The 23,372-nt window shown below is 45.1% G+C and overlaps 1 protein-coding gene across 6 annotated transcripts in view; it reads right to left on the bottom strand.

The window, feature by feature from the left end:
- ARMC3 (armadillo repeat containing 3) overlaps positions 1-9,194 on the bottom strand; it is a 103,417-nt gene extending 94,223 nt beyond the window's left edge. For all 6 annotated transcript variants that reach the window (XM_054020681.1, XM_054020682.1, XM_054020684.1 and 3 more), the window contains exons 1-2: positions 9,106-9,194; positions 4,948-4,992 (exon numbers count right to left, since the gene is read on the bottom strand). The gene's annotated coding sequence lies outside the window, so the exon portion shown is untranslated. The remainder of the gene's footprint in view (positions 1-4,947; positions 4,993-9,105) is intronic.
- Positions 9,195-23,372: the final 14,178 nt, after the last annotated feature.

The following is a 23,372-nucleotide window of genomic DNA, read 5'->3' as shown; positions in this document are numbered from 1 at the left end:
GGTACATGTCGTCAGGCCCCGCTCCCTTCCTCCCTCCGTGAAAGCAACAGCAAAAAATCATTTCTCACCTTTTTTCCTGGGTTACCCGTGCAGACGACATACCATGGCAAGCATGGAGCCTGCTCAGCTCATTGTCACCGTATGTCTCCTGGGTGCTGCTGGCAGATGCAGTACTGCAGTGTTACACAGCAGCATCCCCTTGCCTTGCCTTGCGGACGGTACAATACGACTGCTAGCAGTCATCATCGTCCCAGGGGTGCTCCTGGCCAACCTCGGTTAGGTTGGTCGGGGGCGCCTGGACAAAAATGGGAATGACTCCAGGTCATTCTCTTCTTTAAGTTTTGTCTAATGGAGATTCAGTCCTGCCTGGAATATCATGCAAGCTGGAGGCTTCTGCCTCAGGCTGCTCTCCCAGTCGGCAGCACTGCGCGGTCACACCTACCCCAGCCTACCCCTTGCTCCCATGGCTCATGAAGCCTGGACAGTAGTAAGGAGCAGTTCAACTATAGGCTGAGCAAGTGCAGAATGGTGGTAGAATGTGCCTTTGGACGTTTAAAAGCTCCCTGGCGCAGTTTACTGACTCCGTTAGACCTCAGCGAAACCAATATTCCCATTGTTATTACTGCTTGCTGTGTGCTCCACAATATCTGTGAAAGTAAGGGGGAGACGTTTATGGCGGGATGGGAGGTTGAGGCAAATCGCCTGGCCACTGATTACACGCAGCCAGACACCAGGGCAGTTAGAAGAACATAACAGGGCGCGCTGTGCATCAGAGAAGCTTTGAAAACCAGTTTCGTGACTGGCCAGGCTATGGTGTGAAAGTTCTGTTTGTTTCTCCTTGATGAAAACCCACCCCCTTGTTTCACTCTACTTCCCTGTAAGTCAACCGCCCTCTCCTCCCCCCTTTGATCTCTGCTTGCAGAGGGAATAAAGTCATTGTTGTTTCACATTCATGCATTCTTTATTAATTCATCACACAAATGGGGGGATAACTGCCAAGGTAGCCCGGGAAGGGTGGGGGAGGAGGGAAGCACAGGGGTGGGGTAGTTGTAGGGCCACCCCCTAGAATGGCATGCCGCTCATCATAGAAGCGGCATGTCTGGGGCTCTGACCCAGAGCAGCCGTTTGCCTCTCTGGTTCTTTGGTAGGCTTCACGCGGCACTGCTGCGGGTCCCTGTTATAACCTCCGTCCTTCATGCCCTTGCAGATTTTTTCAAATATTCCAGCATTTTGTCTTTTGGAACGGAGTTCGGATAGCACGATTTGTCTCCCCATACAGCGATCAGATGCAGTACCTCCCGTTCGGTCCATGCTGGAGCTCTTTTGCGATTCTGGGACTCCATGGTCACCTGTGCTGATCAGCTCGCTACGCTGGCCAAACCGGAAATGAAATTCAAAAGTTCGCGGGGCTTTTCCTGTCTACCTGGCCAGTGCATCTGAGTTGAGAGTGCTGTCCAGAGAGGTCACAATGGAGCACTCTGGGATAGCTCCCGGAGGCCAATACTGTCAAATTGTGTCCACACTACCCCAAATTCGACCCAGCAGAGTCGATTTCAGCACTAATCCCCTCATCAGGGAGGAGTACAGAAATCAATTTTAAGAGCCCTTTAAGTCAACAAAAATGGCTTCGTCGTGTGGATGGGTGCAGGGTTAAATCGATCTAACGCTGCTAAATTCGACCTAAACTCGTAGTGTAGACCAGGCTCTGTGACTGTGGATGGGGAAGATTTTCCCTTTCCTCTTCCAGGTGCTAAGAAGACAGAACAAATTATTTAATAAAAATCCAGAGCCTGTTTCTCCGCTGCCTTGCATCTTGTGTAGTCATATGCATCTGTGCAAAGTGAGTGTAACATACTTCAATTCTGACTTGATAGTATTTTCATTCACTTTATACAGATATAGATAATTACACAAGGTTCAAGGCAGTGAAGAATCAAGGGCTTAGAATTTTATAATGGGATTTTACTCAGAATGCAGATGAATATGCAAGTAATGCGACACTTCCCTACAATATTCAAAGAGTTTTTGGGTCCTTGGTAATTTTAAAAAGCAGTATGATTCATATGAACGAGCTTTAGTATGAAGGAATTGTGTATTCAGTGGGCTAACAGTCTTTGGCCTCACTTCAGGAGCTTAATTACCTTACACAGACAGTTACATCACCACTACAGTTACTATCCTGGGTTTCAATACATTCTGTCATCAAATGGTATTGTCAGTTTAGTTCCCATAAAGCTCCCTTTATTTAGTGGCCACTCTGGGCAATGATCTATATGGATCCCTTTTGCTTTCTGCTAATTAAAAAAATTTGATTTTTATACTGAATTATTTCAGTCAATTGGGGTGAACAGAGGTGGAAAAGATACCGACCCACAATTATTAGAGCTGGTCAGAAATTTTCAGACAAGACAGCTTTTCATCCAAAAGTGCCGATATGTCAAAACTTCAAACTTTTCCAGTTAAAGGGGGAGTAATGACAAATCCTTTTTTGGGAAGGTTTCTCAGATCCAGGATGGAATTCCTGCTAACAGTGAGCCCATCGCCAATAGGCTGGTGGTTATGGCACTCACCTGGGATACAAAAAAATGGGAGAAATAAATTTAAGTCCTTACTCTGCCTGATTTAGAGCAGAGACTTGAACCCAAGTCTTCCAAGTCATGGGTGTATGCCCTGATTACTGGGCTCTAGAGTCTACTGCTTTTATTCTGGCCCAATGAATATTTAATGATTTATAAAAAGTGAAGCAGCTCCAGCATTTGAGAGACCCACACTATAATAGCTTGTTGGGTAGAACATTCAATCAGGCAAAGCAGGGAGCTGAGCCTAAATCCCCCATGTCTCCTGCATGTCCTTTGAGCACCATAACCACCAGGCAATTCCGGGGGTGGAAGTGTTACTCTCCACAACAAATTTCAAGAGGTCTCAGGCTCATCCTGCTGCAGAACAGGAAGTTTTTCAAAAGCATGTTTTCCTGTCCCATGATAATTTTCACTTTCCCAGACAGTTCTAATGGCTATTCCTCAGTAATGCAAATCCCTGTTACTTGCTGACTGGCTGGTCAATCTGCATAATGACTGTATGGCTATTTCTCAATAATCACACAGTAGGCATATTCTTGGGCTCTGACTTCCTAATGCCCGCAGCCATATAGGTCCACACAACACAACTATCTGCTTCTGATCTTCATTCTTCCTGACCCCTTTCAACTTTCCCTCCTGTACCTTCTTGCTCCTGATAAAGGCTAAGAATTCCACACACATAGATTCCTATCATATGAGAGTACAGTCTGTCACTTTACCTTATTTTGAATATTTTTTAAATTGTTTCTGATGATATTTGCAACCAGATTCTCTGGTAGGGTAAATAAACCTAAACCAGGAAGATGTGGTTTCAGAAGGACTCCCCATACTGTGGAGAGTCCTCAGGTGGTGTAGGGTTGTTGGAATGCAGGAAGCATGGATGGAGGAAAGTTCGCAAGGCTCGGGTGTCTTATGTCCTGGTGATCCCCTGCCTTCCAGAACAGCCCTGGGGGTTGTAGGCAGCTGGCATAAAGTAGAGCAGTCCTAAGGCACAGGATTTCCCACACAAAATGCTGTAGTGTGAATTTATTTCAGAGGTTGTTTTCCGTTCCTGTTGCTATAACTGTCAGCAATTTTCCCCTTTGCTTTGTGACTAACCCTTGCACCCACTCATCCAACCTTTATTTCATTCTCTCATCACCATCCTTGTGATATCAAAGCTTTGTAAAGACAAGTGAGGGATTTTACATTTTAGTCAGCTGTTAGCTAAGAGAAGTAGCAACACCAGAAAACAAGTAATAGTGAGAAGTGCAGTTTCTGCCAATTTCCACTGCTCAGCCCCTGGACTAAAAAAAAAAACTGTATTCCAGTTTTCAGTATATGCAAAGTTCAATAAACTTCCCCCAGCTGAAAATACAGTGCCTCGTTCTCGTGTGCTTACTCAGTAGCTTTTTATAGTCTGTAAAGTAGTTTGCCTAACTGGTTTATGTAGTAAGATCCTTTTAAGGTTAGAATGAAAGGAAAATGCAACACATCTAACTTAAAAAGAATACACTCCTGTTCTTTTATGGTCTTACTATTTTTTAGTCTCTGTTGTTTTTAATATTTTAAAAGCTTGAAAATAAATGCATTTTAATTAAATATTTAGAATACAGACACCCTTCCAGTGAGATTATATCTTTAATTGTGGCCAAATTCTGGGTCTGAATTACTTGTCAGTATGTCCCTTTTAAAGATGGAACTCTATATTAATAAAAAAGCAGTATCACCAATTTGAATTTGAGAATCTAGTAAAGGATCTTTTAACCAGACTGATACAGAAAATCGCTCTCTCATTCTAAAAGCTGTTACCATCACAAGACCTACACTTTTCCTAAATTACTTGAGATTAAAGAATTAAGGCCATAAAAAGGGCTTTTAATAACTTAGCCAAGTATAAAATTAGTATTCTATGACAACTGGCTTTTTTATACTGAGGAGTAATACATAGTACAAGTGAATTTTAAATGCATCATTCCCCAATAAACTTGAGGATTAAATGAGTGTGCAAAAATAGTTTTCCTTTCCACTAATTCATAGAAGAGTGGATGACAAGTGAACTGTAAGGAAAATAGTCTGTAAAACTTACTGTGAAAAATGTGAAAAGGTCCATTGAAATTTGCAGTGTCCAAACACACTCTCAAATCCTACTAACTATTCCTAAACGGTACCAGATGTCTACTTCTAATACCAAACAAAAACTTACACTGTGGTGTGATCAGATATTTGCACTTATAAAGCACTAACTGGCTCCAGTGCTTCCCTTCACCCATTATCTAAAACTCAAATGAAAGAAGGAACAGCCTAAGACCCTGCAAGCACTAGCAGCAGTGAGCTGTGAGACAAAGCAAAGGAATAAGAAAGAAGCACTGCCAGATATGGAACTTACCTCTTTGTCAAGAAATCAGAGGTCAGTTCTGGGGGCAATTACTTCCTATGGAGAGGGGGTAGAGAGAGAAGGATGTAAGGATAACTTCTGAGCAGTTATGTATCATTTGATCCTCTTCTGGAGCTGACAATGCCCTGCTCTAGGAGAGCTTGTGGCTGTGTTACAGCAACCTTTGCCACCAGCTTCAAGCTTTTCCTAAGAAGGACCCAGAAATGTATTCTTTTTTTTCAACATGTTAATTAGTTTGACGTAATTAAAATGAAAACTAATTAGACTAAATAAAGTCTAGGTATTTCTTCTACATTATAGAAATCCAACTCTTTCTTTCTGTCCCAACAGCTAAAATGCTTGTCATCTCCTGCCTTGATTACTACAACCTAGCCTACCACATCAAGTTTAAACTTCTCATCTTTACCATCAAAGGCCCTGCCTGTGCCCCAGCCTACATCTCAGGTCTCATTTCTTATTGCTCCAACAGTAATGCTAGCCCTGCAACTCCCTTTCTTTCCTTCTCCAAGTCCCATCATTGAGCTTTCTTACATCCTGTCCCCCATGTATGAGCTAACCTCCCAAACCCGGTACACCAGGCCCTCACCCTCTCCTCATTCAAACTGGCTTCCTCCCTTCAGAAAGCGACTCCTTCACTCTGCTCCACTTGAAAGCATGTGCTGTAGTTTCTGGGGAGGAGGGGGCCCTCTTGAGACAATACTGCTCCTTCCCTTCCTTAATCTCTCTGTGGGATCATCTGTAAACCCCACCACACTGTTCTTTTTATTTGCCTTCTGATTTTTGAACCTTTAGTGTCCACTTGAATAACATTTTCAAGCTTTTCTCCATAACCATAAGGGCTAGAAACTTGTTTATTTTTTCATGGAAGCTGAGATTCTCACATGACTCCAGGATCCGGGGTCTTAAAAATACACCAATATCGCAAGACTTGTGATAAAATCACAAGAGTTGGCAATACTAACAGTGATTGGTAGGGTTACCTTTTTCCATGTTGTTCCCCAAACATACTTTAGACCTCTTCTGAAGAGAGACCCTCAGTGAGAGGGGATTTCAGTCTTCATGCTCACTGAACCCTCAGATTATGAAACCATCAAATTGGATACCAATTGTGAGGATTTTCTATTGTGACTTTTTTCACTAAGAACGAATCTCATCTACTAATTTGTTTCAGATAATTCAACAAACAGCCCATGACACCAATCTGGGCCTTGGCCACAGAAATCACCCATTTGGCTCAAATCTGAGCAGGCATCCTAGATGTACAAGGATCCATATGCCCTTTACCAACCTTCTATGTCACCTTATCCTGTGACAAAAATAGTATATTGAAAAAGTATAGAAATCACCCATTTGGCTCAAATCTGAGCAGGCATCCTAGATGTACAAGGATCCATATGCCCTTTACCAACCTTCTATGTCACCTTATCCTGTGACAAAAATAGTATATTGAAAAAGTACTGAACTACTACATTTTATTTTCAGAAAAACTCAAAGTAAAATGTTTATCATGAGGATACAGAGATTAGTAGGTGAGTCACTCAATCCCTGTACATGTGCAGCTGAAAACATTCAAGTCAAGTCCTATGAAGACTGTAGGATATTTGAGGCAAAAATGGTATCTTTCTCTGTTTTGTATAGTACAAAGCATAGTCAGTGTTTAATAAATGAAGAAATTGAATTAATGGGTAGAAATGAAATAAAAAGAAAACAACAACAGGGTTTGTTAGGAACAGACAAAATTACCATATTGGATCAGAACAGGTTCATGGAGTCTAGTATCCTGCCTCTGACAGTGGCATGTACCAAATACTTCAGATGAAGTTGCACGAAACCTGCCCTCAAATCAGTCTTCCTAACTTGCATCTGTTAGTGGTTTACTAATTCCTTGAAGCATGAGGGTTTATAACAGTTTTTTTTTTAATCTAACACAACTGTTGATGTTCTTATTATCTGTAGAAATGTTTAATCCCTTTTTTAATTCTATGTTGTTGCCACAACATATCATGGAGGCTAAGAAGTTCCACAAGTCAAGTATGCATTATGTAAACATGATTTCATTAGTTTTAAATGTGTTGCTTTTCAATTTCATAGACCATCCCATTTTTCTTGTATTATAAGGCTGAGTAAATGTATGTACATGATTTATCTTTTCTATACACTATTCATTTTATTTATATCCTTCTTTATTGTTCTCTCTGAATTGTCACCTCTCAAAACAGGCCTACCCCACCCCACCCCAAATCTCTTAATTTAGCAGTCTTTCCATGCCTCTAATCATATCTGTTGGTTGTCTCTCCTCTCCTTCAATGTCTGTTATATCTTTTTCAGATGTGATGACCAGAAATGAATACAGAATTCCAGTTTACTTTGTACTAATGACTTCTAACGTTGCATCATAAAATTTTAGGTTCTACCAAGTTCCTTGACAGAGGTTTTAATTGAGCTGTCCACAACGTTGTTCAAGTCATTTCCCTGAGTGGTTACAGATAATTTAGAACACATTCATGTGACTGCAAAGTTCAAAGTATTTCTTCCAATGTACATTACCTTGCATTTATCAACAATGACTTTCACCTTCACCTAGCTTTGCTATGTCACTCAGGAGTTCCTCACAATCTTCTTAAATCTTGATTAAACTAAATAATTTGGTCTCATCTACAAATTTTGCCATCTCACTGTACTCTCCCTTTTCCAAACCATTAACTAACATATTACATAACACCAGACATAGTATATATCCTTGGAGAATCCAAGCTGTGACAATTTGAATGAGGGAGATTTTTAAAAATTATGTGTGAGATTTTAAATGTCACATTGAGACACACAGCAAAATCCCTCATCCCAAGGGAGAGAGACTTGAAGAAGAACTGCTTTAATATGAATTAAAATAAATGAGACATGGCAGTTATGCAATCACTTTCTGAACATTAGCAGCAGGATATTTTTAATACCCAAGTCAAGAAGTGTCTGCCACTGCTTCACATGCAAACCATTTTAAAGGGTCATATAAATCAGAGGTTCCTAACTTTTCAGGCAGCTGTGCCACTTTACTAACTTAGATCCTGATTGCAACAAACAGTGCCTCTTGGTTCCCATTTCAATTGTGTGCATTCTCACACAGTTTTTCACAATGTTTCCAACTCTTAAGATTTTATCACAAGTATTGCAACATTTGGTGTTTTTCTTAAAGCCCTGTTTACTGCGGTCATGTGAGTATCTGAGAATCTCAGCTTTTACTTTATTTTTTAAAGTAATTTCTGTCCCTCATGGTTGTGGAGAAAAGCTTGAAAATGGGAACCCTAAAAGTTCAAAAGCCAGAAGGAAGATAAAAAGAATGTAAAATTAATATTTTAAAAACTCATTTTTAGGGGACCTTGACCCTTGATTTTTGAAGCCTGGAGTTGGCACATGACCACAAGCCATCCAAGAGAACAGAGTAGCCACAAATGAATGGGAAGCAGGCAGAGACTCCAGGTTACTAGAGTTCACCGTTAAGGGTCTGATCCAGCTCCCCTTGAAGTCAATAGAATAGAAAGAACTCACATTGACTTCAGCAGGATTTGGACTGGGTCTAGAAAGAGGCAATTTAGAATACCAGTCACAAAAGCTAAAGTGCCAGCACTGCTGACCTAGACCAGTTGTTAACTACTAATGAAGACTGGAAAATGATTCGATTTAGGGACAGCAATGCCCACCCCACCCCACCCCACCCAAGCCAAGCCAAGCCTTTCCTGCAGGTACCTGATACTGTGTCTCTGGACCTTGCCTTGATACAGTGTTTTCCTAAATTGCCTCATATAAACCATCGCTGCCCCAGTGATGCTGGCACAAGCAGATTTACCCGAATTTTTAAATGGGGGAAATCTCAGGACAAACTAGGATGTACAATCAGAGCCCAAAGACCATCAGAGGAGGGGAGCTGTGCGGAGCAAGCAGACGCCCCCAGGCACTGAGCCCCCTCCTCCCTAAGGACAGCTGGGCTGGGAGCAGGCAGAGACCCCTGCACACAGACACTGCAAGGGCAGGAGGCAGACAGACAGACAGACGTTACACCTCCCCCACACATGACACACACGAGCGTTGACGGCCACTGACCCCGACGGACAGACACCCCGCCACCCCCAGTCCCGCGGGGAACGTGCCACTCACCCGCGCGAGGGGTGCCCACTGCCCAGGGATGCCGCCGGGGCCTATCGGCAGCTCCCTCTCCACCTCTGTGTTGTGTTCACGGTTGCTAGGGAACGCCGAACTCGCCTGCGGCGCATGCTCCCGGGGCTCCCTCTGGCTACGGAGGGAGGGAGGAGGCAGCGCAGAGGCTTGTGGCGCATGCGCACACGACCTTGTCGAGGGGTCGAATCTCGCTTCGCGGTTCGGGTTGTCTGGGGCTGGCAGGTAGCGCTGTGCGCTGCGGGCTGCGGCGCAGGTCTGAGTCCGGTGCGATCGCGCCCATATACAGCCCCTTTGTGACGAGGCCCGCCTCCCTGCGAGGTTACAAACCGCGGGCCCTGAGGCCGACCAGTGACGATGCTCCGGGCGGGGCACAGCGCAGGGAAGGCGGGGGGCAAACAGCTGGGGCAGGGGAAGGAGCGGGGCCGAGGGGTAAAACCAGGGATGGGGGCAGGAGTCGGGGCTGAGAAGGGGGCAAAGAGGAAATCCCCAGCCGGGGGGGGGGCAGAGCGGGTGAAAGTTACCCAGATGCAGTGAGCCATCTGCTTCCTCTCCACAGGACAGTGCAGCTGTGCACCCAGGGCTGCCCGGGGGGGCAAGTGGGGCAATTTGCCCTGGGCCCCACAGGGGCCCCCATGAGAATATAGTATTGCAACTTTTTTATGGAAGGGGCCCCCAAAATTGCTTTGCCCCAGTCCCCCTGAATCCTCTGGGCAGCCCTGTGTGCACCCACTGCCCAGGGCTGTGCTTAAAGGCGCATTTCATCCCAACACCTGCCCAGCAGCTTTTCCCTCCCTTTCTGATATGATGTATTGAGCTGCTAAAGAAGACTTGAGTCAGTGAAACATTTTACAGACGCCTTCCCCCTCCAACAATTAAAATCATCAGTGTTTAAAGGAGTCCCGTATCAATGTATACATCTGTATAATGCCTCGTAGTAGTTCACGTTTGTCTCAACTGCTGTTCTCGTTTCCTTGAGCTGGCCTGCCCTTTTCTTGTAATCTGCTGTAAATGGAGTTTCATTCCTTTTTTAAATGATTATTTTTATTACTCTTAGCATGTCATCATTTACCTTCGTTACCACTGTGTAGATTTTATTGCACTATTTAAGTGATACTTTCATAGCAAATAATTGAAAATATTAATAGTTGCTAGTAGCTTCAGCAGTCACCGCTCACAGTGTTTATAGGACTGCTTCCTGTTTGTATTGGCATATGTTAGTTTTTCATTCTAATATTTTTGGGGGGTTTTTTTGTATTTGATGTACAAATGTATTCTATGGTGTCATGTGACATTAAGGCTGACTGCTTTCGTGTCAAAACTTAGTTTCTTTTGATCCACCAATAGCGATTGCCTTTGTCAACGGTTATTTTGCCTCTCTAGCCAGCTTTTTTCACGTCACCACTTGTTTGTAGAACTTGGTTCCCAAATATTCACCACAGGCCAGATTTGTAAAGGTTGAAAGCATCTTGATGTTTTAGAAAATCCCACCAGTTGCCTCAGTATCTGGCCTGAGGGCACAATGCTATCTTTTGTGAAATCCTTCTCAAAGGCAAATTTCTACTTTTTTTTTTTTTTTTTTTTTTTTTTTTACTAAATACAGGTATACAACCCCAAGATAAATTGACAACCATAAGTATTCAAAAATCATGAGTTATATACCCAAAAGTTCTGAAATTAAAATACATAAATATATCTCGGGTTCTTTTAGTTTTCCATTTTGTTTCTGAGTCTTTAGGGCACGCTAGCTTCATACTTTCGCTGTTAACTCTGCCAAAAAATTCATATATTTAAAGTGGTTGTACATTCCTATAATATTCAATACCATTTTCGACTTCCAGTAACGTGGTTCCGCAGCCGTTTGTAAGTGAAAATTTATTTAAAATCCTTATTTGTACAAGTAATTCCTCATCCTGCAAACACTGAAGAGAACACTGTGACGTTGCATTCTATATGATTTTATGAAAGTATGCTGATGAGTGTGAACATAATGTAACTAAAATATGCTTCACACAAAAGGTCTCTTGTAAGGTATCATTACAAAGCTTATAATCTACTGAGTATGGTCATCCTATTTGTATAAATGTATCATTCTTGTATCAGAAACTAGAAATACGAAATATAACTCTGAGGGCCTATTGTAATTATAAAAATTGTGGGACATTAATGGTGGTTTGGAATCTTGATGGCTCCCATTAACCAGGACATTTGACTGTAGATGGCTCTGTTTTATTGTAAGTCTTCCTGTAGACCTGTGTGCTGGCAAGTGGGTAATGAAGTCTTACAGTGATGTGATCATGTCACCTGAACTGGAATCCATCTTTAACCTGGTGCTTTTCCATTGAGAAGGAGCGGGTGGGAACTCAGATTGGGACAAAGTATTCCGGCTTTATGCAAAAGATATATAAGTGGGTGGAACAGAACAAAAGGGGCAGCCATCAGGAGAAATCCCCTAGCTATCACCTGAGTTGAAACAAGGGCTGGACCAGGGGAAAGGATTGTGCCCAGACTAGAAAGGCGTCCAGTCTGTGAAAGAAACTTATTGAAACGTCTCTGAGGATGAGATTTTATCTGTGTTCAGTTTTATTACTATACTAGGCTTAGACTTGCGTTTTTGATTTTATTTTGCTTGGTAATTCACTTTATTCTGTCTGTTACTACTTGGAGCCATTTAAATCCTACTTTCTGTATTTAATAAAATCACTTTTTACTTATTAATTAACCCAGAGTATGTATTAATACGGGGGGGGGGAGGGCAAACAGCTGTGCATATCTCTCTATTAGTGTTATAGAGGGTGAACAATTTATGAGTTTACCCTGTATAAGCTTTATACAGGGTAAACAGATTTATTTGGTGTTTGGACCCCATTGGGAGTTGGGCATCTGAGTGTTAAAGACAGGAACACTTCTTAAGTTGCTTTCAGTTAAGTCTGCAGCTTTGGGGCACGCGGTTCAGACCCTGGGTCTGTGTTGAAGCAGACTGGCATGTCTGGCTCAACAAGATAGGGTGCTGGAGTCCTAAGCTGGCAGGGAAAGCAGGAGCAGAAGTAGTCTTGGCACATCAGTTGGCAGTTTCCAAGGGGGTTTCTGTGATCCAACCCGTCACAAACACTTTACTCTTCTGTCACTTCATTTGTTGCATACATAAATGCTGTTTTTTTTCTATGAATTGTTTATACTAATTACATATTTTAATTTCATAGCCTTTTATGTATGTTACATATTTTGTTATGATATATTTCAGGGATGTTCTTCATTCTGACAAGTGTAGTGTTCTCTACTGCCAAAATCAAGGATTTTTTTAAATGAATTATTCTGTTACTCCTTTGCATTTGGTGAAACTAAAGTGCCTTGTCTCCACTATGTTTTCACAAGGAGATAGCAAATAGTTTTCCCACAGAAGAAACATATATTTTCTTAACACTGAGGACAGACTGTAATGCTGACTCAAATGTCAAATGAACCATTATTATTCATAGCTTGACAATTCTGATACTGATTGTGTGGCTAACACTGCTCCTTCCCCATAAGATGCATTTATGTGTGACTGTCTGCTGCCCCCTATTTGTGTAGGTGTCATGGAAAACCAGTTAAAGCATTTTAAATTAAAGGAATTAACAGAGGCTTTCCCACCCTCAATTACCTTTATTAAGGGCTTGTCTAGATGGTGTGACACTGAAGGTGTGATGTTAATGCACATATGTTACAGTGTTGTAAACCTCTGTGTGGATGCTTTCATGCAAGAGTAAGGTAGCCTTAGTTTTGTCAACAGCAGCCAGGGCAACCATAGAAGATTGCAGAAATCCTTCCCCAACACACTATTAATCATCAGGTCTTTGACCTGTTTTGAACATTTTTAAAATTATGTGTAGTCCATGTGTATCCTGTTTGATATTTTAAGTCCAAAGAGAAGGAGTGATGTTATGGAGCACTCATCTGAACTTTCCTGTAGAAAAGCCTTTGCAATATTTCATAGATATCAATTTTGGAATGACAAAATTTCAATAAATGGTGTAAGATTAAAATTTAAGGTGATCTTGCTCCTTCTTTCTATCCTGAGCTGGTCAGGACACCTTTCATGGGGAGGAGAATGAAGGCCTGATAATGTCATGGTAGATCCTGTTGTGCACACAGAGGGTTTTGGCCTAGCTGTCCAATGATCCCTTCTATAAGCAATGCAAATAAAGTGGTGACACTTGTTGTATTAGAATTAACTGATTGATCCATGTTTTGGTGCTTTACCTGTAAAGATTCCTCTTTGATTTCAGCCTCTACCAGTTCATTAACCACACATGATAGAAACTTTATCTTATCCCAGAAAAATTTAACTTACACACACACAGCATTTGTTGTGTTTAAACCTTTCGTACATCATGATAGTAATATTGAGTCCATTATTGCGATATCCACAAAGGTGTGAGAACACAATCTGATAGACAAAACAAAAATATTTTCAGCTCATTTAAAACATTGTGATGTTGTGTCTCAGCACATGTGCAGAGTGCAGGGCAGATCAGTTTGCTCTGAAACATCCAGTAATAGGGTGTGGCGGTTATTAGACATGCTCTATATTTGTTTCAGAAGCAGTATAGGATGTTTTCATTGTAGGCAAGACACTTCCTGTTTACTCACCTTATAGCTGAGCCAATCAGAGCTCAAAGGGTGGAAATGTTATAAATATATCTGCTGCCCCGTGACATTTCTATTGCGAGGGATGGATTTGCGGATAACACTGAGAAATGTTTGAAAAGAAAGAGGATGCTAACATTCTTATAAAGATCTGAAGAAGCCAGGCTTGTATGCTGCATATTATGGACATATTATAGAATCATAGAAATGTAGGCCTAGAAGGGACTTTGAAAAGTCATGTCCAGTCCCCAATGCTGAGGCAGGACCAAGTAAACCTAGACAGGTGTTTGTCCAAACTGTTCTTAAAAACCTCCCAATTAAGGGGATTCCACACCCTTCCTTGGAAAGCCTGTTCCAGAGTTTAACTGCCCTTATAACTAGAAAGTTTTCCCTAATATCTAACCTAAATCTTCCTTGCTGCAGATTAAGCCCATTGCTTCTTGTCCTACTTTTGGCCCTTATAACAGCCCTTAATATAATTGAAGATTGTTATCAGGTTCCCCCTCAATCTTCTTTTCTCAAGACTAAACATCCACTTTTTTTAACCTTTCCTCATAGATCAAGTTTTCTAAACCTTGTATTATTTTTGTTGCTCTCCTCTGGATAATCTCCAATTTGTCCACATCTTTCCTAAAGTGTGGCACCCAGAATTTGACACAGTACTCCAGCTGAGGCCTCACCAGTGCCCAAGTAGAGCAGGATGATTACCTCCCGTGTCTTACATACAACACTCCTGTTAATACATCGCAGAATGATACACCCTTTTTTTGCACTTGCTTTTTTCACACTGTTGACTCATGTTAAATTTGTGATCCATTGTAACCCCCAGATCCTTTTCAGGAGTACTACCACCTAACCATTTTCCCCATTTTGTAGTTGTGCATTTGACTTTTCCTTCCTAAATGTAATACTTTGTATTTGTCTTTACTGAATTTCATCTTGCTGAATTCAAACCAATTCTCCAGTTTGTCAAGGTCATTTTGATTTCTAATACTGTCCTCCAAAGTGCTTGCAATCTCTCCCAGCTTTGTATCATCTACAAATGTTATAAGCATATTCTCCTCTCCATTATCCAAGAAGTCATTAATGAAAATATTTAATAGTTCTGGACTCTGGACTGACCTCTGTTTGCATATGGTCTGTCAACCAGTTGTGCACCCACTCCATCATAGTTCATCTAGAGCAGCGTTTCTCAACCTTTTTGATTCCAGGGACCGGCTTGGTGCCTTTCTGTGTCAGGGAGATCTCAGGGACTGGTGCCAGTTTATGGACCGGTCATTGAGAAACTCCAGTCCTGGAATCTGATTGGCAGAATGATGTAGGTCCAGATTGATCCACAGCTTCTTTTTAAACCAAGTACAGGAACAGGAAGTTGTCTATGCAACTGGGTTCTCTCTGCTTTAGACTGCTTCCCCAATTATACCTGCTCCTACTGCCTACTACAGATCTCCTGGGCACCTGCCTCCTGGTTTGTCTTCTGGCCTGTCTTAGACTCTGACCTCCTGGTATCTGATCTGGCCTGACTCCCAACTCCTGCTCTGATCACTAACTCATACCACCTACATCCCATTGTGACGGTTTGCATGGACCACTTAAGGCACAGGAGTGGGCCTACTGTCAGCAGAATGGATCTGGCTAACACTGCAGGAGCACCGAACATGCTTGAGTGGGGTGCCTGCCTTCAGGTGGACAATCAAGCTCTGCAGGCCCAGGTCATCCAGCTGACCTAGAAGAACCAGGTATTGCAGGAGCAAGTAACACAGTAGTGTATTGAGAACGCTGCACTCCAGACACAGCTCATGCAGCCCTGCTCCCCAGTACATCTGTTGGAACAGTTTGATGCTAATCACCAGTGATTCCAGGGTTTTATAAACCAGTGCCGCCTCCTGTTCATGATGCAGCCTCAGTCCTATACTACTGATCATGCAAAGGTGAGCCTGATTAGCAGCCTGCTGTTTTGGGAAGCATTATACTGAGCCTTCCCCTTGCTGGAGTGTGACAGCCCAGTACTGTCGAACTAGGAAGTCTTCTTCCAAGCCATGTCAGTACTATTTGACAATCCACACCAAACTTGAATGGCAGAAGCTGCCCCAAGGACGGTCTGATGGGGCAGGGCACCATAGCCTCCTATGCTGCGCAATTCCACCCACCTCACGACTCATACAGACTGGAACAAGGTAGCACAGATGGACCAGTTCCAGTGGGGGCTGCAAGAAGTTAAAAATGAATTAGCCCAGGTAGAGATGCCTGTGAGTCTGGATGCCCTGATGGGCCTCCATCCATATAGACAATCGGTTACAGGAAAAAATGGAGGAAAAAAAGTGGGGTCATGCAACTTCCCAATCCAGGTATTGTGACCAAGGGTATGTCTACACTACGGGATTAATCCGAATTTATATAATTCGGATTTGAAAAACAGGTTGTATAAAGTCGAAATGAATGCGGCCACACTAAGCACATTAATTCGATGGTGTGCGTCCAAGTACCGGGGCTAGCGTCGATTTCTGCACCGTTGCACTGTGGGTAGCAATCCCATAGCTATCCCATAGTTCCCGCAGTCTCCCGCGCCCATTGGGATTGTGGGTTAAGATCCCAGTGCCTGATGGGACAAAAAACATCGTCGCAGGTGGTTCTGGGTACAGCCTCACCTCCTCCCTCCCTCCCTCCCTCCCTGCATGAAAGCAACGGACGGCAGACAACCATTTTCGCGCCTTTTTTCCTGGGTGGGTGAACACTGCAGACTCCATACCACGGAGCCCGCTGAGCTCAAGACAGCAGTCATGAATATTGTAAACACCTCGCGCATTCTCGTGGAGTTTATGCTCAGCCAGGACCAGAAAAACGAGGCGAGGAGGCAGCGGCGGCGGCAGCGCAGCGACAAGCATGATGAGGACATTGACATGGACATGGACACGGACATGGATACAGAATTCTGTGAAACCACGGGCCCCGGTGCTTTGGAGATCATGTTGTTAATGGGGCAGATTCTATCCATGGAACGCCGATTCTGGGCAAGGGAAACAAGCACAGACTGGTGGGACCGCATAGTGTTGCAGGTCTGGGACGATTCCCAGTGGCTGCGGAACTTTCGCATGCGTAAGGGCACTTTCATGGAACTTTGTGACTTGCTGTCCCCTGCCCTGAAACGCCAGAATACCAAGATGAGAGCAGCCCTCACAGTTGAGAAGCGCGTGGCGATAGCCCTGTGGAAGCTTGCAACGCCAGACAGCTACCGGTCAGTCGGGAATCAATTTGGAGTGGGCAAATCTACTGTGAGGGCTGCTGTGATGCAAGTAGCCAAAGCAATCACTCAGGTGCTGCTACGAAAGTTAGTGACTCTGGGAAATGTGCAGGCTATAGTGGATGGTTTTGCTGCAATGGGATTCCCTAACTGTGGTGGGGCAATAGACGGAACCCATATCCCTATCTTGGCACCGGAGCACCAAGCCACCGAGTACATAAACCGCAAGGGGTACTTTTCAATGGTGCTGCAAGCACTTGTGGATCACAAGGGACGTTTCACCAACATCAACGCGGGCTGGGCGGGAAGGGTTCATGACGCTCGCGTCTTCAGGAACACTACTCTGTTTAAAGGGCTGCAGCAAGGGACTTACTTTCCGGACCAGAAAATAACCGTTGGGGATGTTGAAATGCCTATCGTGATCCTTGGGGACCCAGCCTACCCCTTAATGCCATGAAGCCATACACAGGCAGCCTGGACAGGAGTCAGGAGCTGTTTAACTACAGGCTAAGCAAGTGCAGAATGGTGGTAGAATGTGCATTTGGCCGTTTAAAAGGTCGCTGGCGTTCATTATTGACTCGCTCTGACCTCAGCCAAAGAAATCTCCCCATTGTTATTTCTGCTTGCTGTGTGCTCCACAATCTCTGTGAAAGTAAGGGGGAGACCTTTATGGCGGGGTGGGAGGCTGAGGCAAATCGCCTGGCTGCTGATTACGCGCAGCCAGACACCAGGGCGATTAGAAGAGCACACCATGAAGCGCTGTGCATCAGAGAAGCTTTAAAAACCAGTTTCATGGCTGGCAAGGCTACAGTGTGAAATATCTGTTTGTTTCTCCTTCATGAAAACCCGCCCCCTTTATTGACTGATTTTCTGTAAGGAACCCACCCTGCCCCTTCCCCCAGCTTTCTTTCAAACCAAATAAAGTCACTATCATTTAAAAATCATTTATTCTTTATTAATAGATTAGAAAAAGAGGGAGGGAACCCGGGTAGTATTTGGGAGGAGGATTGCTGGGAAGGAAAAAGCCACAAAGAAAAGGTTAAAAAAATGACAGCCTTTTGCTTGGGCTGTCTACTGGGGTGGAATGGGAAGGTGTACGGAGCCTCCCCCCCCCCGCGTTCTTACACGTCTGGGTGAGGAGGATACGGAACATGGGGAGGGGGGAGGGTGGAACAGGGGCTGAAGCGGCAGTCTGTTTTCCAGCAGCCGTTCCTGAACCTCCACCAGACGCCGGAGCATGTCTGTTTGCTCACGCAGCAGCCCCAGCGTTGCATCCTTCATCCTCTGGTCTTCCTGCCGCCACCTCTCATCTCGAGCGTCCCTCCTCTCCTCACGTTGGTCCCTCCTGTCCTCACGTTCACTGACTTCTTTCCTATACTTTGAAACTGTTTCCTTCCACTCATTCAGATGAGCTCTGTCACTGCGGCTGGATTCCATAATTTCAGAAAACATCTCGTCTCGCGTTCTCTTCTTACGACGCCTTATCTGTGATAACCTTCGGGATGGAGGAGGGAGGCTTGAGGAATTTGCAGCTGCTGTAGGGAGGGGAAAAAAGAGAGAATTTTTTAAAAAGCTACATTTTGCAGAACAATGCTTATACTCTTTCATGGTGACCAACACTATTCACATTACATAGCACATGTGATTTCTGTGCAAGGTCGCATTTTGCCTCTTAATGCTGAGTGCCTGTGGCTTTGCTGCTAGAGATCACAGGTCTGGGCAACAGAATTCGGCTTGCATGCGGCCATGGTAAGCCATTGTCTTACAGCTTCTGCGCCCTCCTTTCCCACATACCAAGCATAGCTTGTAGAGTGCTGCGGTTTTTCTGTTAACATTCAGCAGCACCAGAAAACAAACTAACCACCCCCCCCTCTCGCCATGAATTCTCTGGGATGATCGCTGTACCCCTCCCCCCCACCGCGTGGCTGGTATCAGGGAAGATCCCTGCAGGCACCAAACTAACCCCCCCCCCCGCCGCCCCCCTCCCGCCATGAATTCTCTGGGATGATCACGGTACCCCTCCCCCCACCGCGTGGCTGGTAACAGGGAAGATCCCTGCTAGCCAAACGCGAAAAACTCAGGGCCAATTTCCCATCTGCGCTTGGCTAACTGCAGGGAAGGATTTATTTTCCGCCACAGGCAAACAGCCCAGTAGGAACGGCCACCTCTGCCCCCTTAATTAAGTTTCCGTATTTCAACCAGGTTACCAGGAGTGATATCACTCTCCTGAGGATTACACAACAAGATAAAGAACGGATGTTGCTTGAATGCCAGCAAACACCGGGACCATACGCTGCCAGGCTTTGTCAGGCAATGATACCAGATTACTTGCTGCAAGCATGGCGTGGTCAAGTGTCCTACCATGGAGGAGGGAATAAGGATTCACTGCCCAGAAACCTTCTGGCAAGGCTTTCGGAGTACCTCCAGGAGAGCTTCATGGAGATGTCCCTGGAGGATTTCCGCTCCATCCCCAGACACGTTAACAGACTTTTCCAGTAGCTGAACTGACCGCGAATGCAAAGTCAGGCAAAGTAATCATTAAAAACCGTTTGCTTTTAAAACAAGTTTTATATTTTAAAAGGTAAACTCACCTGAGGTCCCTTCCATGGGGTCAGAGTCTTGGGTACTGGCTTGGGAGGGTACTTCAGTCAGGGTGATAAAAAGATCCTGGCTGTTGGGGAGAATGGAGTGCTGTGTGCTCTCTGCAAGCTCATCCTCATCCTCCTCGTCCTCCTCTCCCCCATCAGCAGAATCCTCAGGCGTCGCTGATGAGACTATCCCCGACCCAGAATCCACGATCACAGGTGGGGTAGTGGTGGCAGCCCCCCCTAGAATTGCATGCAGCTCGGCGTAGAAAGCGGCATGTCCGCGGCTCTGACCCGGAGCGACCGTTTGCCTCCTTTGTTTTTTGATAGGCTTGTCTGAGCTCCTTGACTTTCACACGGCACTGATCTGAGTCCCTATTGTGGCCTCTCTCCATCATGCCCTTGGAGATTTTTTCAAAAGTTTTTGCATTTCGTCTTTTAGAACGAAGTTCTGCAAGCACTGAATCCTCTCCCCATACAGCGATCAGATCCAGTATCTCCCTCACGGTCCATGCTGGTGCTCTTTTTCGATTATCAGCCTGCATGGTTACCTGTGCTGATGAGCTATCTGTGGTCACCTGTGCTCTCCATGCTGGGCAAACAGGAAATGGAATTCAAATGTTCGCGGGGCTTTTCCTGTCTACCTGGCCAGTGCATCCGAGTTTAGATTGCTGTCCAGAGCGGTCACAATGATGCACTGTGGGATAGCTCCCGGAGGCCAATACCATCGAATTGCGGCCACACTAACCCTAATTCGAATTGCTAAAATCGATTTTGGCACTACTCCACTCGTCGGGGTGGAGTACAGAAATCGATTTAAAGGGCCCTTTACATCGAAATAAATAGCGTCGTTGTGTGGACGGTTGCAGGGTTAATTCGAATTAAAGTCGTAGTGTAGACCAGGCCTAAGTCAGTGCAGGTGAAGGTGGTTCGTTGATGGCTCACCCCCAGAGAAAAGGAATGATGACACCAGCACCACCTCTGCTTCTACGGCAGAGAGTCAGGTCCCTCCATCTCTGCCTGCCCTGTATCAACCCCAGACTTCAGTCTAGACTGGAACACACCTGGAGCTCTGCCCGAGGGCTCCCTACCTGCAGGTGCCAGTCCAGTTGCACATACCTGGGGCACCCCTGAAAATTCCCAACCTGCCTGCCCTCATCAACTCCGGCACAGCTGACTGCTTCATAGATGTAGTGGCAGGCCAGACACTGCAGAATCCCCTGCAACAAAAGGCCACTGCTAACCATATAGAGACAATTGATGGTCTTCTGGTCCAGTAATGGAGGCTATGATTCAGAGGCACTGAGAAACATTACTATTTGGCATGATCCATTCTCCTCACTTTCCCCTGATGCTTGGTATCTCCTGGCTAGCCCTTCACAACCTGCTCATGTGATGGCAAGACCATAAAGGTTCTGGGCTACCCTCCTTAGTAGATCGTGGTGTTCCCTGTGATCATCCTGCGTGGGCACAATCGAGGTTCCCGCTACCGCCTCGTCAGGGGAGGAGGAAGAGGATGCAAGGACTGGTTCCGGGCCTTGCTCCTGTCCATCAACATCTAACAGATCCCATGGTGCTGGTCGCTGAGGTATGGTACCGGGCTCAATACCTGAGGCCTGTTCCTGTACCGTGGGAGGAGATAGTGGGGCTCTATCCTCCGATGGGACAGAGTACAACCTCCTCGACTGAGATCCTTGGGCCCAAGGAGTCCAAAATGGCCATTGCACAGGCATCTGCCACTGTGCCGGCCGGGACATTGGTGGAAACCTCTGGCCCATATCTGCCATCGGGTACCGGTGGTCAGACTGGTGCTGGCTCCTGTGGGAGCTATAGGATTCCAGCTCCGAGTCTGGGGGGCAAGGATTCACTTCCTAGTGACCATGGGGGAGCGGTGCCAGATGGTACTGGTGATCAATGCTGGGAGCAGGGTGACCAGTGCTGCGGCATCAGCGCTGGTTTCCCCTTCGACAGCAACTGGGGTCTCAGTGCCGTAGCCGCTCTCGCCTCCAGTGCCAGTTCACACCTGGTGGAGGATGGAGGTACCGGTAGGGACATCAGGTCCCGTGCTGCCTGGAATACCTCTGGTGTAGATGGAAGTGCCAGTCTTGCGCTTCTATGGCTCTCCCTTGGAGGAAAGTCCAATGGCACCAGACTCAATGGTTCCCTCCCTGGGGCCAGAGTTGATGGTACAGACTGGCTGCTGTTGAGTCCGAGTAGCTCTGCGCGGCTCTAGCTCTGCTGATTTCCTTGCAACCAGTGGGCTTTGTAGTGGGGAAATATCCACTGTCCATTTTGCATTGTTTCTTACACGGCACCGGCTACTGGGATTGGTGCCGACTGTCCCCATGAGGAGTAGATCTCCTCTGCACCAGAGAACTTTGGCGATGCTGCGAATTCCAGGACGCAGATGAGGAGTTCCTCCTCGGTGCTGGAGAGGCCGGGCTGCAGTGCCTATCCTTCAGAGAAGCCCGTGCCCTTCTCACCGAGGCAGAGGTGCTCAGTGCCGAGTTGGCATAATTTGTCTCTGAGACTGGACAGAGAGCCGCCTCCTGCAGGAGGAATTGAGTCTGTGGTCCCTTTCTTTTTGGATGTAGGGTTTGAACCCTTTACAAATCCTGCAGCAATCATGCAGGTACTTGAGGCAAGCTGAGAGGGGGTCACTAACGGACATAGGTTTGTGGCAAGCCTCACGTGGCTTGAACCCCGGAGACCGAGGCATGTCCCAGTGCCAGGGATTGGGGAGAACCCCATTAAGTGGGATCCTACTATATTACTACTAACTAATACGGAACCATAACAGCTAACTACTAAGTTTTTAAACTATATACAGGAAACGATGTCGGCTGGGGAGAGTACTTGCAAGTGCAAGGACAAATAGAAGTTTCAGCAACCGACATGGGCGGAAAGAAGGAACTGAAGGGGTGGCAGGACAGCAGATCCCTATATACCGCGCCATGAGGGCGTGACTCCAGGGCGCACTGGAGCCGACCCGATGGATACCACCGAAGGGAAAACTTTCCAGCGGTGGTGCATGCGGCGTGCACACCTACATTAGAATGGACATGAGCAGCTCTCAGGATTTGGTTATAGATAATCTAATATCAGAAAGTGAATAACTTCAGTGTCGTGTCTATAGGTTTAATAATCTCCAGTAATATCACTTTAAATTAATTATCTTAATACTAATTATACCAATTGTGCGTTACAACTGATGATGTTTTTTATTCTATGTGTAATTAACCTGTGGAAATTACTGGCACAAAATATTACTGAGGCAAATTGCTTAATAGGACTCAAACAGTTAGTCATTTACATTAATAATAATGATAGCCATAATTACATTAACTAGAATAAAAATGACTAACTGTCTGAGGTTAGGAAGAAATTTCCTCCATAGGTATGTTATGGAGTTTACACTATCCTCCGAAGCAGCTGGAAGCGGCCACTAGTCCAGAGACAGGATACTGGACTAAAAGGTCCAAAATGATCTGATCTAAAAACGAAATGTTTTTGTTCCTTTGTGGTTTTGGTGCCATAGAGTAATTTGCAGCATAAACTACCAGTAGGCGATGTCCTATGCACTGCTGGTAAATATGTTAATTAAACTCTTCGTAAATGAGTAAATCTAGGACATTTTAAATGTGGGAACCATTGTAACAATTATATGGGATGTTGTGACGTTCCCCTCTGGTGTTATCCGGACCGGTGATCTGCTAGGTCACTCCAATCCTTGACTCTGGGAGCCAGCCTTACCCTGCTCTGCTGTGAGAACCCCCACTCCTGGGCTGTTCACG

This window comes from Malaclemys terrapin, chromosome 2 (assembly GCF_027887155.1).
Source record: "Malaclemys terrapin pileata isolate rMalTer1 chromosome 2, rMalTer1.hap1, whole genome shotgun sequence".
NCBI classification, from domain to species: Eukaryota; Metazoa; Chordata; order Testudines; family Emydidae; genus Malaclemys; species Malaclemys terrapin.
Note: the sequence above shows the minus strand (reverse complement) of the source record. Positions and strands in the feature narration are given on the sequence as shown.